Source organism: Phyllobates terribilis, unplaced genomic scaffold (assembly GCF_046119375.1).
Source record: "Phyllobates terribilis strain yellow unplaced genomic scaffold, ASM4611937v1 Scaffold_35__1_contigs__length_13245226, whole genome shotgun sequence".
Classification (NCBI taxonomy): domain Eukaryota; kingdom Metazoa; phylum Chordata; class Amphibia; order Anura; family Dendrobatidae; genus Phyllobates; species Phyllobates terribilis.
This window is the reverse complement of record NW_027362795.1, coordinates 3,653,323-3,668,390: the sequence shown is the minus strand read 5'-3', so window position 1 is coordinate 3,668,390 and position 15,068 is coordinate 3,653,323. Positions and strand designations below refer to the sequence as shown.

At 45.1% G+C, this 15,068-nt stretch overlaps 1 protein-coding gene across 1 annotated transcript in view; it reads left to right on the top strand.

Moving 5' to 3' along the window:
• Positions 1-6,616: 6,616 nt before the first annotated feature.
• The window catches only part of LOC141182667 (uncharacterized), a 43,682-nt gene continuing 35,230 nt past the window's right edge, over positions 6,617-15,068 (top strand). Inside the window, exons 1-2 of the mRNA XM_073660822.1 lie at positions 6,617-6,683; positions 9,944-10,019. The gene's annotated coding sequence lies outside the window, so the exon portion shown is untranslated. The remainder of the gene's footprint in view (positions 6,684-9,943; positions 10,020-15,068) is intronic.

Genomic DNA, 15,068 nt, shown 5'->3' with positions numbered 1-15,068 from the left:
GCCCTGACACACATCACCATCAATGAGTTTAACTGACAAACAAATTCTTCCCTTATCACTCCTAAACACTTTTTGCATAATAATTTGGAACGCAGTGTACATGTGCTTTTCCACAAAACACCAGTGGTTCACGTAGTGAATCTTACAGTTCTAACTTGCCAACCGTGGTCTGTATGGAGTTGTTCAATAAAGGGCCCAAAATTAAGATAACATAGATGGGAGAGGTCTCTATGAATAGGAATTCCTAAGTATTTGATACCCTGTGAGGGCCAGGCAAAGGGAAAGTTGGACTGGATGGAATCCTATATGGATTTGGGGAGGGAGACATCGAGGGCCTCAGACTTCGCTGCATTGATTTTAAAATTTGACCACGTAACAAAGTGATCTATTTCAGCCATAACAACATGGATGGATATATGTGATTGAGTGATATATACTAGGACATCATCAGCAAATAGAGAGCACTTGTACTCGGTGCCTCCCACCTCAATCCACCTAATATTGGGGTTATGGCGAATTGATGAGAGCAGGTGCTCCGTCACTAGGATGTATAAGAGAGGGGACAGAGGACATCCCTGCCTTGTCCCATTGGTGATTGTGAAAGGTGATGAAAATGTTCTGATGCACCCCCTGGGCCTTGGGACACCCGGAGCCGGACCCTTTTTGGTGGATGCTGGTGGTTGTAGTCTTTGTGGCGGCGACCCGGTTCCGTGGCTCAGGGCGGTCAAACCAGTGGCGGAACTATTTATGTGGTTTTGATGTTTAAATGTCCGACTACGCCACCCGTGGATTGCGGTCAGAGTGAACCGCCGCTGCAGGGCAGACCGCTGAGGCTGGTGTTGTGGGTGCAGCAGAGCGTAGCATAACTCCCCACGGGAGGAGTATAGCCTCAGGGCAGTGTATGCGGAGGATGGGGGTGATGGTGCAGGGCAGCAGCAGTAACGACACGGAGTCAGTGATGCAGTCCAGGGCCTTTACTCACAGTTCTTATTATCCAGACCACGTCTGCAGGTAACGGCTGCCCACGTCGTACTGTGCTCACCAGGTGAGGGGCTCAGACAACTCCCAGATAACTTTGGAGCGCTTCACAGGACCCCCTTTGTGTGTCCTTTGTCTGGCCTTTCTTACCAACCCTTCTGTCCGGCTGCCTCGGGCCTCCTCTTGGTAAACTTGGCGCCAGTTTCCCTGACCCTATGTGGTGCCTTCCTAGCGGGTGTAGCGAGGGGCTGCGCCACATAAAATGTCACAGCCTCCGGTTTCTAGCTGAGGGTCGTTTCCTGCCTCCACTAGTTTCGGGGACCGGTCTCCCCCTTTGGCCTGACCCCTCCACGCAGTTGGATTCGGGCGTGTGGTGGCGACTCGCCCGTCCGCACCCCTGGGATCCCTTCATTCCTCGTTCCTGGAGCCTTCTCCGCTCCTCTTCCTTCCTTCTCCCTCTTCCAGGCCTGGGCCTCTGTTACTAGGCCCGCCTCCGGAGCAGAGCTCATGCAGAGCCCCTGCTCCCTGCCACTTCTGCTCAGACTTCTCTGCACTGAACTAAGATGGTGCCCACCTTTTATACTCCCTTCTCAATGCACCCAGGAACTGCTTCCTCCCTGCTCCTGCACTACAGGGTTCCCCTTCCTCAGTGTTCCCTCCCCCCACTCCAGCCAGGGACAGGGACTGTCGTGCCCATCTCAGAGGCATATTGGTCGCCCTGCCCCACGGCAATGTGGTGTAATGCATGCAGGTGTCGGGTCCTGATCCACACTCCATCCTTACCTGAGAGTGAGATATCACACCTCTGGGTGAGGTGCAATACCTCTGTAGCAACCGAGCCCTCAGGGTGCTACAGTTCCATTTATCTTCAGCCTAGGTGACGTATTGTGATACAGGGCCGTGATTTTGGCTATAAAAGGGTCCCCTAGACCCCTACCCCAAGCTTTTTAAGAGAATCATATATGGCGTGCCAGGAGACTCTATGGAATGCTTTCTCAGCATCCAACGAGAGTATCTAATTACAAATTTTTAACTGCATCTAGCCCAGGAAATACTTTGTGCCTAGTAGCAGTGTCTGCTAGTCAGCGGATTATCCCGGCTGTTAAGCAAGCTACACCACCTGTAGTTTAGACACTTAATTTTTTCAAAGGAAATGCTTCGGGACCATGGGATACTCAGTGAAGAGCATCAGGAGGCACCCCAAGGCATAGGGGCTGGGACTGGCAGTAGGATGCCTTGCGGTGGACAGCCGAGCTCGATCCTTATAAAAGCTTTTTAACTGCAGCAGCTTTAGTGGACGCTACTGGAGCTGGAATTACGCGGCTGCTGGCATGAGACTTGCCCTCCAGTAGATCCTTGTAAATGGATTTAAAGTGTATTCATTCAAATTAGAGAGACAATTTAAATTAAAAAGCTTAGAGCTGCCTCCACCACAGGGGGGCTCGCTCGACCCACCAGCGGACAGGCACCAGTATTGGGAGAGGGGGGCTTGCCATCAGGGTTCACCGCGGCTCTGGCACAAACCCGGCGACACGGAGGTGGCACGGGCAGGAGCGGACTGGCCGTGTCGGCTTCTCACTTTTTGGATTTTAGAAGGGCATGACATGCCTATATCTGTGTCTCCCCCTCCTTTTACTCCTCCACCTCTTTTATTTTCGCATGACTATATGTACTTGTCACTTTTCCATGTGTTAGTTATGTCTTCTGAGCAGTTTGTCAGCTTTTGGACACCTTTGAAGGTGTTTTCTATGTGTTTCTATGTGTTTTTGTTTGCCTGCCATTGGTTTTAACGGTGTTCGAAGGTGTTCGACGAACAGTTCGGCGAACACACGGGTGTTCGACGAACCGAACCGAACTCGAACACTACGGGGGTGGCTCAACACTAATCCTGAGTCTTCTTTTTATGTGCTATGAAATATTTTCTTCATTTTTGTAACCACTTTTGAATGAACATTAAATAAGCTTTTGTTTTATCCACACAATTCAAGATTGTTTTCCTCTCTATTCTCACCGTACCCTTACCTAAAGTAAGGAAGTGTTAGTTTTTCTAACACCAACCAGCAACCTTTTCACACTGCTCTGGCTTCAAGAGTGGTATTACGCGGCCCCCTAGAAATTGGGACAGGAAAGTAGTTCGACATGATGTGGGTGCCTGTTGTGCTCCCTCAGAAGGCACAGTTTCATGTTGCCCACGGCATCGGCGTCCATATCCACTTCCCCCTCCTTTGCCACTCGCCTTGCCCATTTAAATGGCGTTTAATATTTGTCAAGTTGCCAAAAATGTCTGTATTATTACCGCAGTAATATAGGATCACGTCTGATGACTATGGTTTTACGCAGTGACCTGGGAGTCAGAAATGCTTCCAGAGGTCTTCCCCATGCAGTACCCATATCTTTTCAGCACTGTATGCATGTGTCTGATGATGTGTCACACACCACATGGCCAGATAAGGTTGTAAAATCTTAAAATGACATTTCCCAGTGAATGCATTTGTCTTGGTTGAAAGCAATGCAAAAGTGCAAAAACGCATCAAAAACGCTACATGTTAACATAGCCCAAGGTGTGGAGGAGTATTTTTGTTTTTGCTTATTTATTTTGCCTTATATACAAGTCATTACCCTGGAAAGGATGTTCCTTAACATATTTCCCAGGAAAATCAATTTTGGTTTCGTTTTTGTATGTTTTATTGTGAGTCCGTAAAAGTGGTGTAATACCTTTGACAACGATGTTGACAGCAGTGACCTGGGAGTCAGAAATTCTTCCAGGGGTCTTCCCCATGCTGTTCCCAAGTCATTTGAGCACTGTTCCATCGATTTGGGCAATTTTTAGGCCCCCTGCAGACCACCGGAGGGAGCTGCCTGAAAAATGCTTTAGTTTCCCATAGACTTACATTGGGCTCATTGCTCGGGTCCAGCATAAAAGCACTGCAATTTGCTCGACCCGAGCAACGAGCATCCAAGCATTTTAGTGCTTGCTCATCACTATTGTTTCACTTTAAATCCAGATTAGTGGCCTGCAGAGCTGAAATCACAAAGATTCACTGTCCAAATATTTCTGGATCTAACTGTATTCATATATGTACACTATATGGACAAATATTGCATCTCTTGCCCCCACCCCCCAAAACAAATCCCAAAATGTTCTCCTGCCCCTTTTCCTAACTCCCAATCCCAAAATAGACAAGGACATTTGGCGTTGCCAATCCTCCCTCTTTTGTAGACTTCTGGAGCTAAAGCATCTTTAGCCTCGGCTCTCGACTTCTCCTACAAATAACATGGTGGGAAAACAAACCACTTTCTATAATCAGTTATTTTTTTATTACATTTTTTTAAAGGGAAATTACAATAAAATGTCCCCAATCCCTTTTTCCCTTCTCCCAATCCATAATGCTGGGGTAAGATTATCTCTACAGAGACCCCTGTACAGGAATATTAGGGCTCCAGCGACATCACATCTATTATACAGAGAATAGCGCCATCTCCATAGCTCTGTACACAAGGACATAGAGATCAGACAAGGTCCTCATATTCAGGCAGCTTCTATTCTACTCCAACCCTCTTTATAAGGACAAGATCAGAGTCTCGTTATACCGAGCAGAGAAGCTCCAGGGACAAAGACCCCGTCTGCTCCTACCACGCTGGGGGTCCGGAGTATCCAGCCACGGAGCCCGGATTCTCTCATTTGTGGCCCCAGCGTTTCTTGTAGAATAAATCCCTTTCTCATCCAGTCCTGTAGTAATGACTTTGTTATCAGGTTTTGTAGGAGGGTTCGTCTGACTCCATCTTATGTTATCAATATCTGTGCGAGAAACGAGAGACGTCCGAGTGCAGTTTTACCAAGTGTCCAGAGTCAGTTCTTCTACAGTCTGATAAAGAGCCGCGGTGTCTCCGACCGAACCTGGGGGTATACAGCTGTATATAGCGTACACACACTGCTCCGTACATACACAGCTCCGCTCCGTACACACAGGGCTCCATATATACACTGCTCTGCACGCCTTGTACACGCGCGGCTCCGCTCCGTAAGCCTCGTACACACGCGGCTCCGCTCCGTACGCCTCGTACACGCGCGGCTCCGCTCCGTACGCCTCGTACACGCGCGGCTCCGCTCCGTAAGCCTCGTACACACGCGGCTCCGCTCCGTACGCCTCGTACACGCGCGGCTCCGCTCCGTACGCCTCGTACACGCGCGGCTCCGCTCCGTACGCCTCGTACACGCGTGGCTCCGCTCCGTACGCCTCGTACACGCGCGGCTCCGCTCCGTACACCTCGTACACGCGCGGCTCCGCTCCGTACACCTCGTACACGCGCGGCTCCGCTCCGTACACCTCGTACACACGCGGCTCCGCTCCGTACACCTGGTACACACGCGGCTCCGCTCCGTACACCTGGTACACACGCGGCTCCGCTCCGTACACCTCGTACACACGCGGCTCCGCTCCGTACACACGCGGCTCCGCTCCGTACACCTCGTACACATGCGGCTCCGCTCCGTACACATCGTACACGCGCGGCTCCGCTCCGTACACCTCGTACACACGCGGCTCCGCTCCGTACACCTCGTACACTCGCGGCTCCGCTCCGTACACCTCGTACACACGTGGCTCCGCTCCGTACACACGCGGCTCCGCTCCGTACACCTCGTACACACACGGCTCCGCTCCGCTCCGTACACCTCGTACACACGCGGCTCTGCTCCGTTCACCTCGTACACACGCGGCTCCGCTCCGTACACCTCGTACACACGCGGCTCTGCTCCGTACACCTCGTACACACGCGGCTCTGCTCCGTACACCTCGTACACACGCGGCTCTGCTCCGTACACCTCGTACACGCGCGGCTCTTCTCCGTACACCTCGTACACACGCGGCTCTGCTCCGTACACCTCGTACACACGCGGCTCCGCTCCGTACACCTCGTACACACGCGGCTCCGCTCCGTACACCTCGTACACACGCGGCTCCGCTCCGTACACCTCGTACACACGCGGCTCCGCTCCGTACACCTCGTACACACGCGGCTCCTCTCCGCACACCTCGTACACACACGGCTCTGCTCCGTACACCTCGTACACACGCGGCTCTGCTCCGTACACCTCGTACACACGCGGCTCCTCTCCGCACACCTCGCACACACGCGGCTCCTCTCCGCACACCTCGTACACACACGGCTCTGCTCCGTACACCTCGTACACACGCGGCTCTGCTCCGTACACCTCGTACACACGCGGCTCCGCTCCGTACGCCTCGTACACACGCGGCTCCTCTCCGCACACCTCGTACACACACGGCTCTGCTCCGTACACCTCGTACACACGCGGCTCCGCTCCGTACACCTCGTACACACGCGGCTCCTCTCCGCACACCTCGTACACACACGGCTCTGCTCCGTACACCTCGTACACACACGGCTCTGCTCCGTACACCTCGTACACACGCGGCTATGCTCCGTACACCTCGTACACACACGGCTCTGCTCCGTACACCTCGTACACACGCGGCTCTGCTACATCCACACTGTAAACCCCTCCTGACCCCACACATAAACTTCAGCTCATCCAGCACCATGACAACCAGCACAGCAGAGTCCTGCATCCACTGAGGCCCCTGATCATGTGACCCCTGACTCCTCCCCTCCTGTGACCTCATCACAGCTCCTGTGCGCACAGAGCAGCCATATATGTGGTGGCGGCTCTGCAGGTGGAGGTATGTGGAGACCCCATTACTGGGCGCAGGGGGCATTAACCCCTTCAGCACGGAGACTCTTTTGGGGTCTTGTGTTGCCCCTTTATAAGAATCATAAGGTTTTTGTTCTGTTTCCTGTAATAGATACATACGACCCAACTATGGAGACAGGAAGGGAGGAAACGTATTGTTCTCATAGTACAGGACCCCTTTACTGCCCCACAGTGTAATGCCCCCATTATGCCCCTTATGCAGGATGTATGATGCCCCCACACAGTGTAATGCCCCCATGATGCCCCTTATGCAGGATGTATGATGCCCCCACACAGTGTAATGCCCCCATTATGCCCCTTATGCAGGATGTATGATGCCCCCACACAGTGTAATGTCCCCATTATGCCCCTTATGCAGGATGTATGATGCCCCCACACAGTGTAATGCCCCCATTATGCCCCTTATGCAGGATGTATGATGCCCCCACACAGTGTAATGCCCCCATTATGCCCCTTATGCAGGATGTATGATGCCCCCACACAGTGTAATGCCCCCATTATGCCCCTTATGCAGGATGTATGATGCCCCCACACAGTGTAATGCCCCCATTATGCCCCTTATGCAGGATGTATGATGCCCCCACACAGTGTAATGCCCCCATTATGCCCCTTATGCAGTATGTATGATGCCCCCACACAGTGTAATGCCCCCATTATACCCCTTATGCAGGATGTATGATGCCCCCACACAGTGTAATGCCCCCATTATGCCCCTTATGCAGTATGTATGATGCCCCCACACAGTGTAATGCCCCCATTATGCCCCTTATGCAGGATGTATGATGCCCCATACAGTGTAATGCCCCCATTATGCCCCTTATGTAGGATGTATGATGCCCCCACACAGTGTAATGCCCCCATTATGCCCCTTATGTAGGATGTATGATGCCCCCACACAGTGTAATGCCCCCATTATGCCCCTTATGCCGGATGTATGATGCCCCCACATAGTGTAATGCCCCCATTATGCCCCTTATGCAGGATGTATGATGCCCCCACACAGTGTAATTCCCCCATTATGCCCCTTATACAGTATGTATGATGCTCCCACGCAGTGTAATGCCCCCATGATGCCCCCACACAGTATAATGCCCCCATTATGCCCCTTATGCAGGATGTATGATGCCCCATACAGTGTAATGCCCCCATTATGCCCCTTATGCAGGATGTATGATGCCCCCCACACAGTGTAATGCCCCCATTATGCCCCTTATGCAGGATGTATGATGCCCCCCACACAGTGTAATGCCCCCATTATGCCGGATGTATGATGCCCCCACAGTGTAATGCCCCCATTATGCCCCTTATGCAGTATGTATAATGCCCCCATTATGCTCCTTATGTAGTACCTCTTGAAGCTCATCAAGAGAATGCCAAGAGTGTGCAAAGCAGTCATCAAAGCAAAAGGTGGCTACTTTGAAGAACCTAGAATATAAGACATATTTTCAGTTGTTTCACACTTTTTTGTTAAGTATATAATTCCACATGTGGTAATTCATAGTTTTGATGCCTTCAGTGTGAATGTACAATTTTCATAGTCATGAAAATACAGAAAAATCTTTAAATGAGAAGGTGTGTCCAAACTTTTGGTCTATAAAATATATATATATATATATATATATATATATATATATATATATATATAATGATAATTTTTTGCCCTTTTGAGGTTGGGGGCCCAAGAACAGCTATTCCTGTGGGACCTGTGATTTCTATCTACGTCGATATATGTATGTATATATATATATATATATAGGATAATGGCGTATAATAAAGTTGTTATGGATGTGATTTAACTAAAATTGTGCAGTCAGCTCATTAACAACATTATGACAGCTGACACCCTGCAGTATCGGCCCCAGACGTTTTTGCGACCGATGAACCCCTTAAATACCGCTGTTAATCGCGACAGCACTATTTAAGTTGTTACAAGGGGGTCACAAGACCCCCTTTGTAACCACCGGACCCCCGCAATGAGAATTGCTGGTCCCGATGGTTACCATGGTACCCTGACTTCATGTGATGACCCCAGGGTTCAGTGGCCTGTGAGATCTAGCTATAAGCTGACTATTCTCATACACTGCAGTTTATGAGAGCAGTGATAAAAAAAATAAAATTATACATGTCTCACAGTGAAATTAAGTATGTAAAAGACACAAAAAACCGCACACATCACGAAAAGCCGTTTCGCCATTTAAAACGCAGCGATTGTGATGCAACAAAAATAAACAACAGCAACAAAAAAAGTACACACAGTTGGTATCACTGGATCCGGAATGACCCGCTCTATAAAACTGGCATGTTATTTATTCTGTTTCGCGGACACCGTAAAAAAAATAAAAATAAATGCACACCAAAACATCGCTTATTCATCATACTGATTAGTGATCAAAAAGTTGTGTTAAAAAAAAAATGGTAAAAATGAAACCACCAAACCGCAAAAAACAAGCCCTAATATAGCTAATAGCCCTAATATAGCTCATTCGGCAAAAAAAAATAAAAAAGTTTCAACTCTCAGAAAATGGCAATGCTAAAACAAATTCATTTTTGTAAAATATTATTTTTAGTCTGTAAAAATAGCAAAGCACAAAAATTATAAATCTGGTATTGCTGTAATCGCACCGACCCGATGAACAAATCGGTCTGATCACTTTTACTGCGCAGCGAATGGCGCAAAAAATATAGAAAAAATTACTGTATTGCTGGTTTTTGTTCATTTTATGTCTGAAAAATCTGCATAAAAAGCGATCAAAAAAATATATGCAAAATGGTACCAAAAAAATCTGCCACTCGACCTGCAAACAATAATCGATCTTACAGCTCTGTTTGCCAAAAAATAAAAAAGTTACGTGTGTTTTAGTCTAATGTGTTTGGAGGCGTTAAAAGGTAACTTATTGGACGCTGCCTCTGGCCCGGCCTAATAGACTTTTGTACATTGCAGGCCCAGACACCATTATTAGGCATTTAAGTATCGGAATAACTAGGCAGCCACATAATATCGAGTACTTGGGGGAGAAGGGGCATTGACCGAACTCTGTCAAACCTTCTTAGATGCCATGTTTGCATTTGACAGCAGTAAATGGTTAAACTGCCAGGGTTGGTGTAGCAGCCGTACCTGTGCCATCCCTGCAGGGTACATCTGTTCTGGTGCTCAAAAGACTTAATTTCTTTTAAAACAAATGTTTAACTTGTTAAAAAGTAACAAAATGTGTCTTGTGCTTTTTGCAGGTTTTTTTTTTCTTATTACAAGAATTGTTGGTGCCAATTTTCTTTTGAAACATTTTAATATCTGAGAAAAAAAAAGGTCAGTAAAGTCCGCTCAGTCTCAGCCTCGCTCAGATCCAGCCAGAGCAGCCTGGTTCATGAATAATAAAATAGGAGGAATGACCCATCGTATCAGGCTTTGAACTTGAATAAAACATAGCTTTTATTGAGCCATTAAAAAAATGCTGCTACCACCATAATAAGTCTTAGTGCACACAAGGATCACAGCTGTCTCGACCTATGCGTTTCGACGTGCAGTCTTAATCATGGTCTGTCTGAACTGTGGACTAGTGAGCATATAAAGGTAGGTTGTAATTAAAGATAATAGTTATCATGTGCTCACTAGTCTCTGAGGTCAGTATGATTACCATAGACAAAAGGGAAATAAAAAGGTTAGTGACACATATATTATTATCCTCTAAAATGAATATCATTGACATGTAGAAAAAATAAAAATATTTGTGATACAAATATAGAATAAATATAGAAACTAGCGATATACCATGTCCAAGGTGTAAAGAAAACTGTCATTAATATTGTAGTATTAGATCCTGCCTGAGATTTAAAAATCTCAAGAATTAATAATCTGCTGGGATTTTACAACTCTGGAAATGTATGTGAAAAAGGAGATGATACCAAGGGGATTAAGGCTAAAATAAGTGGCCACAGCCCTGTATGATGAGACATTTCACACAGAGTGGAACTGCAGCCTTAGCGATTGTTCATTGAAGTTGATGGGTTAATCCTGAAATATGAGGAGCTGGAACTTACAAAAACTAAATCAGAAATAAAAATTATCCAATCCTCATTGGACAAATTTGTGCACAACAAGGATTTCACTAGCCATAATGACAAACTGAAAGCTAATTTAGCGAAGATAGAAGATTTTATTATGAACATTTAAAAAAACGAAATTCAAACATGATAGTGAGGATTACTCACAGAACAAAGTGTATGATTGGAATAAAGGTCCATTTTCTATTCTAAAAAAACGTCCCTACTAACGTACAACAAAACCTGCCAAAGTAAGTTTGAAGGGTATGGCTGTTTCTACAGATTTTTCTTCTACCTTTCCTACATCAAATCAGATGAACATTCAGATTCCTCAGTAAGCTCGGCAAGTGAAAATCAGCAATTTATGACCAGCAGAAGTATCCAGCAAAATACATCTACTAGCATGCCAAAAAACGGAGGAAAGGGGGGCCGCAAACACAAGCGGAAACACATATACCACCCGGAACAGAAACCACCGCTATTAGAGCTACCGATTTGGAATTTGTCCAATTTTGTGTTATCAGAGGAACAATTATCACTTTTAAGTTTTCCCCCTACCAACGAGTTTGCTGTATTAGAACAATTTTGAATGTTAATAGACTGGCGCGGACCCTTACTGTGAAATGTCATTTTGATAGCTCTGATATTGATGTTGAAAATATTACTGATGTTGCAACAGTTAATTCTGATATTACTCCTAACAAATCTTTTTCAGAACAAAAGGTGTTATTACAATTGAAATCATTGGAGAGGGAATCTATGAAGTCTGATTCCTCTCTGAATAGTCTGTTTCATAGGGGAAATCCATCCTTTAATCCACTTCAATCACGTCCCATGGTTTTAGACCAGTTCAGGATCTTATTGAAAAGGATTTGGTTTCTCTAAACAAATGAAATCACTCATAATGGAAATAAAAATAACAATCTAACTAGAAAAGAAAAAATTGCCCTGAGGGAAATCAAAACTAATATGGATTTGACAGCAGACAAGCAGACAAGTGGGGCACAATAGTGGTATTACATTCGATTTAGCTCAATTTGATTAATTTAAGAAACAAGAAATACTGATGTGTATTTGGAACTAATCAGAGACCTCACCAATGATTTCAATATGGAATTATATATATTGCTACAAGAAGGTTTGAGTACAGGAGCCTTGGATAAAAAAAAACTTGCGGAACAGCTCTATGTGGAACAACCTTTCATACCTATATATCATTAATTTCCTAAGATCCACAAAAACATATTTCCACCTCCACTCAGACCAATAGTAGCGGGCTTAGGTTCTATGGGAGAGAGACTGGGTGTGTGGATAGATTTCTATCTTCAACCACTAGTGCAAGAAATTCCCAGCTACATTAGGGACTCTAAATTTGTGGCTACTGTATTTGAAGATTTTTCTATAGCAAGAGAATTATCACTGGCTATTATGCGATGTTATACACACGTGGTCAAAATTGTTGGTACCCCTCGTTTAATGAAAGAAAAACTCACAATGTCACAGAAATAACTTGAATTTGACAAAAGTAATGATAAATTAAAAACCCATGAAAATGAACAAATGAAAATCAGACATTGCTTTTCAACCCTGCTTCCAGATTTTTGAAAAAAAATAAACTCATGAAATAGGCCTGGACAGAAAATATGGTACCCCTGAAAATAATGTGACAAAAGGGACATGTTAAATCAAGTTGTGTCCACTAATTAGCATCACAGGTGTCTACAATCTTGTAATCAGTCAGTGGGCCTGTATATAGGGCTACAGATACTCACTGTGCTGTTTGGTGACATGGTGTGTACCACACTCAACATGGACTAGAGGAAGCAAAGGAAAAAGTAGTCTCAGGAGATTAGAAAGAGAAAATTATAGACAAGCATGTTAAAGGTAAAGGTTATAAGACCATCTCCAAGCAGCTTGATGTTTCTGTGACTACAGTTGCACATATTATTCAGAAATTTAAGATCCATGGGACTGTAGCCAACCTCCCTGGATGTGGCCGCAGGAGGAAAATTGATGACAAATCAAAGAGACGGATAATACGAATGGTAACAAAAGAGCCCAGGATAACTTCTAAAGAGATTAAAGGTGAACTTCAATCTCAAGGAACATCAGTGTCAGATCGCACCATCCGTCGTTGTTTGATCCAAAGTGGACTTCATGGGAGACAACCAAGGAGAACACCATTGTTGGAAAAAAAATCATAAAAAATCCAGACTGGAATTTGCCAAACTACATGTTGACAAGCCACAACGCTTCTAGGAGAATGTCCTATGGACAGATGAGACAAAAATGGAAGTTTTTGGCAAGGCACATCAGCTCTATGTTCACAGATGTAAAAATGAAGCATATCAAGAAAAGAACACTGTCCCTACTGTGAAACATGGTTGAGGCTCTGTTATGTTCTAGGGCTCCTTTGCTGCATCTGGCACAGGGTGTCTTGAATCTGTGCAGGGTACAATGAAATTTCAAGACTATCAAGGGATTTTAGAGAGAAATGTGCTGCCCAGTGTCAAAAAGCTTGGTCTCAGTCGCAGGTCATGGGTCTTGCAACAAGATAATGACCCAAAACACACAGCTAAAAACACCCAAGAATGGCTAAGAGGAAACATTGGACTATTCTGAAGTGGCCTTCTATGAGCCGTGACCTAAATCCTGTTGAGCATCTTTGTAAAGAGCTGAAAAATGCCGTCTGGGAAAGGCAACCTTCAAACGCGAGACAACTGGAGCAGTTTGCTCATGAGAAGTCGGCCAGAATACCTGTCGAGAGGTGCAGGAGTCTCATTTACAGTTACAGAAATTGTTTGATTGCAGTGATTGCCTCAAAAGGTTGTTCAACAAAATATTAAGTTAAGAGTACCATCATTTCTATCCAGGCCTATTTTATGAGTTTTCATTTTTTTAAAAATTCTGTGGAAGCTGAAAAGCAATGTCTGACTTTCATTTGTTCATTTTCAAAGGTTTTTAATTTATTACTTTTGTCAGATTCAAGTTATTTCTGTGACCATTGTGGGGTTTTCTTTCATTAAACGAGGGGTACCAACAATTTTGATCACATGTGTAGGTCTATATCCATCCATACCACAGAGTGTAGCATTAACTAGCCTGAACTATCACTTGGATACCTATAGCACATATACAGTAGAAATAAAATAATTCATTATCATGTCGAATTTCTTCTAGATCATAATTATTTCTGCTTTGACAATCATTTTTTTTTTTTTACGAAGAAGAGGAGTAAGTATGGTTAGCAAATTTTCACTGTCATTGGATTAATGTCCAAATGGGAGGAGCAAGACATTTACAATGAGAGCAATATTTACAGCCCAAAAATCACATGGTACGGTCGATTTATCGACGACCTCCTCCTGATGTGGGGAGGCACACAGGAGGAGGCGTTGAAATTTGCAGAAAATCTCAACAACAATGATTTCAATTTGAGATTCACACATTGTTTTGATTCTAGAGAAATGCATTTTTTGGATCTTAAATTGAACGGTGACAAATATCTCAATACAGTAAAAATAGCACCCTATAGAAAAGAGACTGCCAGTAACAGTATTCTGCAGGCCAATTCTTACCACCCGCTGCATATCACGCGCAATATTCCATATGGGGAATTAATTAGGGCGAAACAAAATTGTACTGATAATACTGCGTTTGATATGGAAGCCAGAGAAGTTTGTGACAGATTGGCAAAAAAATGTTATCTTGATTGGAATCTTATAAAATCATACAAAATGGCATCGAGCCTAGAACGTAAGGATCTTCCCAAAAATAAGGAGCGAAAAAAAGATTTGGGATGTGAAACTTCTCTACAACTTATAGTCCGCAGTATAACAAAGTGGTGTCCATTATAAAGAAATACATACAATGTTACACCAGGATCTGGGGCTTAATAATATTCTTACCAAGGATATTCGGTTTGTGGCTGTGGTACCACCCTGTCCCCCAGTCTTTTCCTGAGTGAGGAGCATAGGCATTCTGAATCTACTACCTGGTTAAACCTTAGTGGTTTTTTCAAATGCGGAGCGAGCCGCTGTAAAGCGTGTTCACACACAGTGACAAAGGATATGTTTACCTCACTGCATAATAATCGTATATACAAAATACATGACTTTATTAATTGCAGCACACTCTGGCTTATATACCTTGTTGCATGTATTACCTGTAAGATCCAATACATTGGTTGTACTACCGGCCCTTTAATACTACGGATTAGAGGACACATATCTGATGTGGTTAATCCTTTGGCCACAAATATTTCAGCAGCGTCAACACACTTCCGAACGTTCCATAAATGGGAAGTTTCAGCACT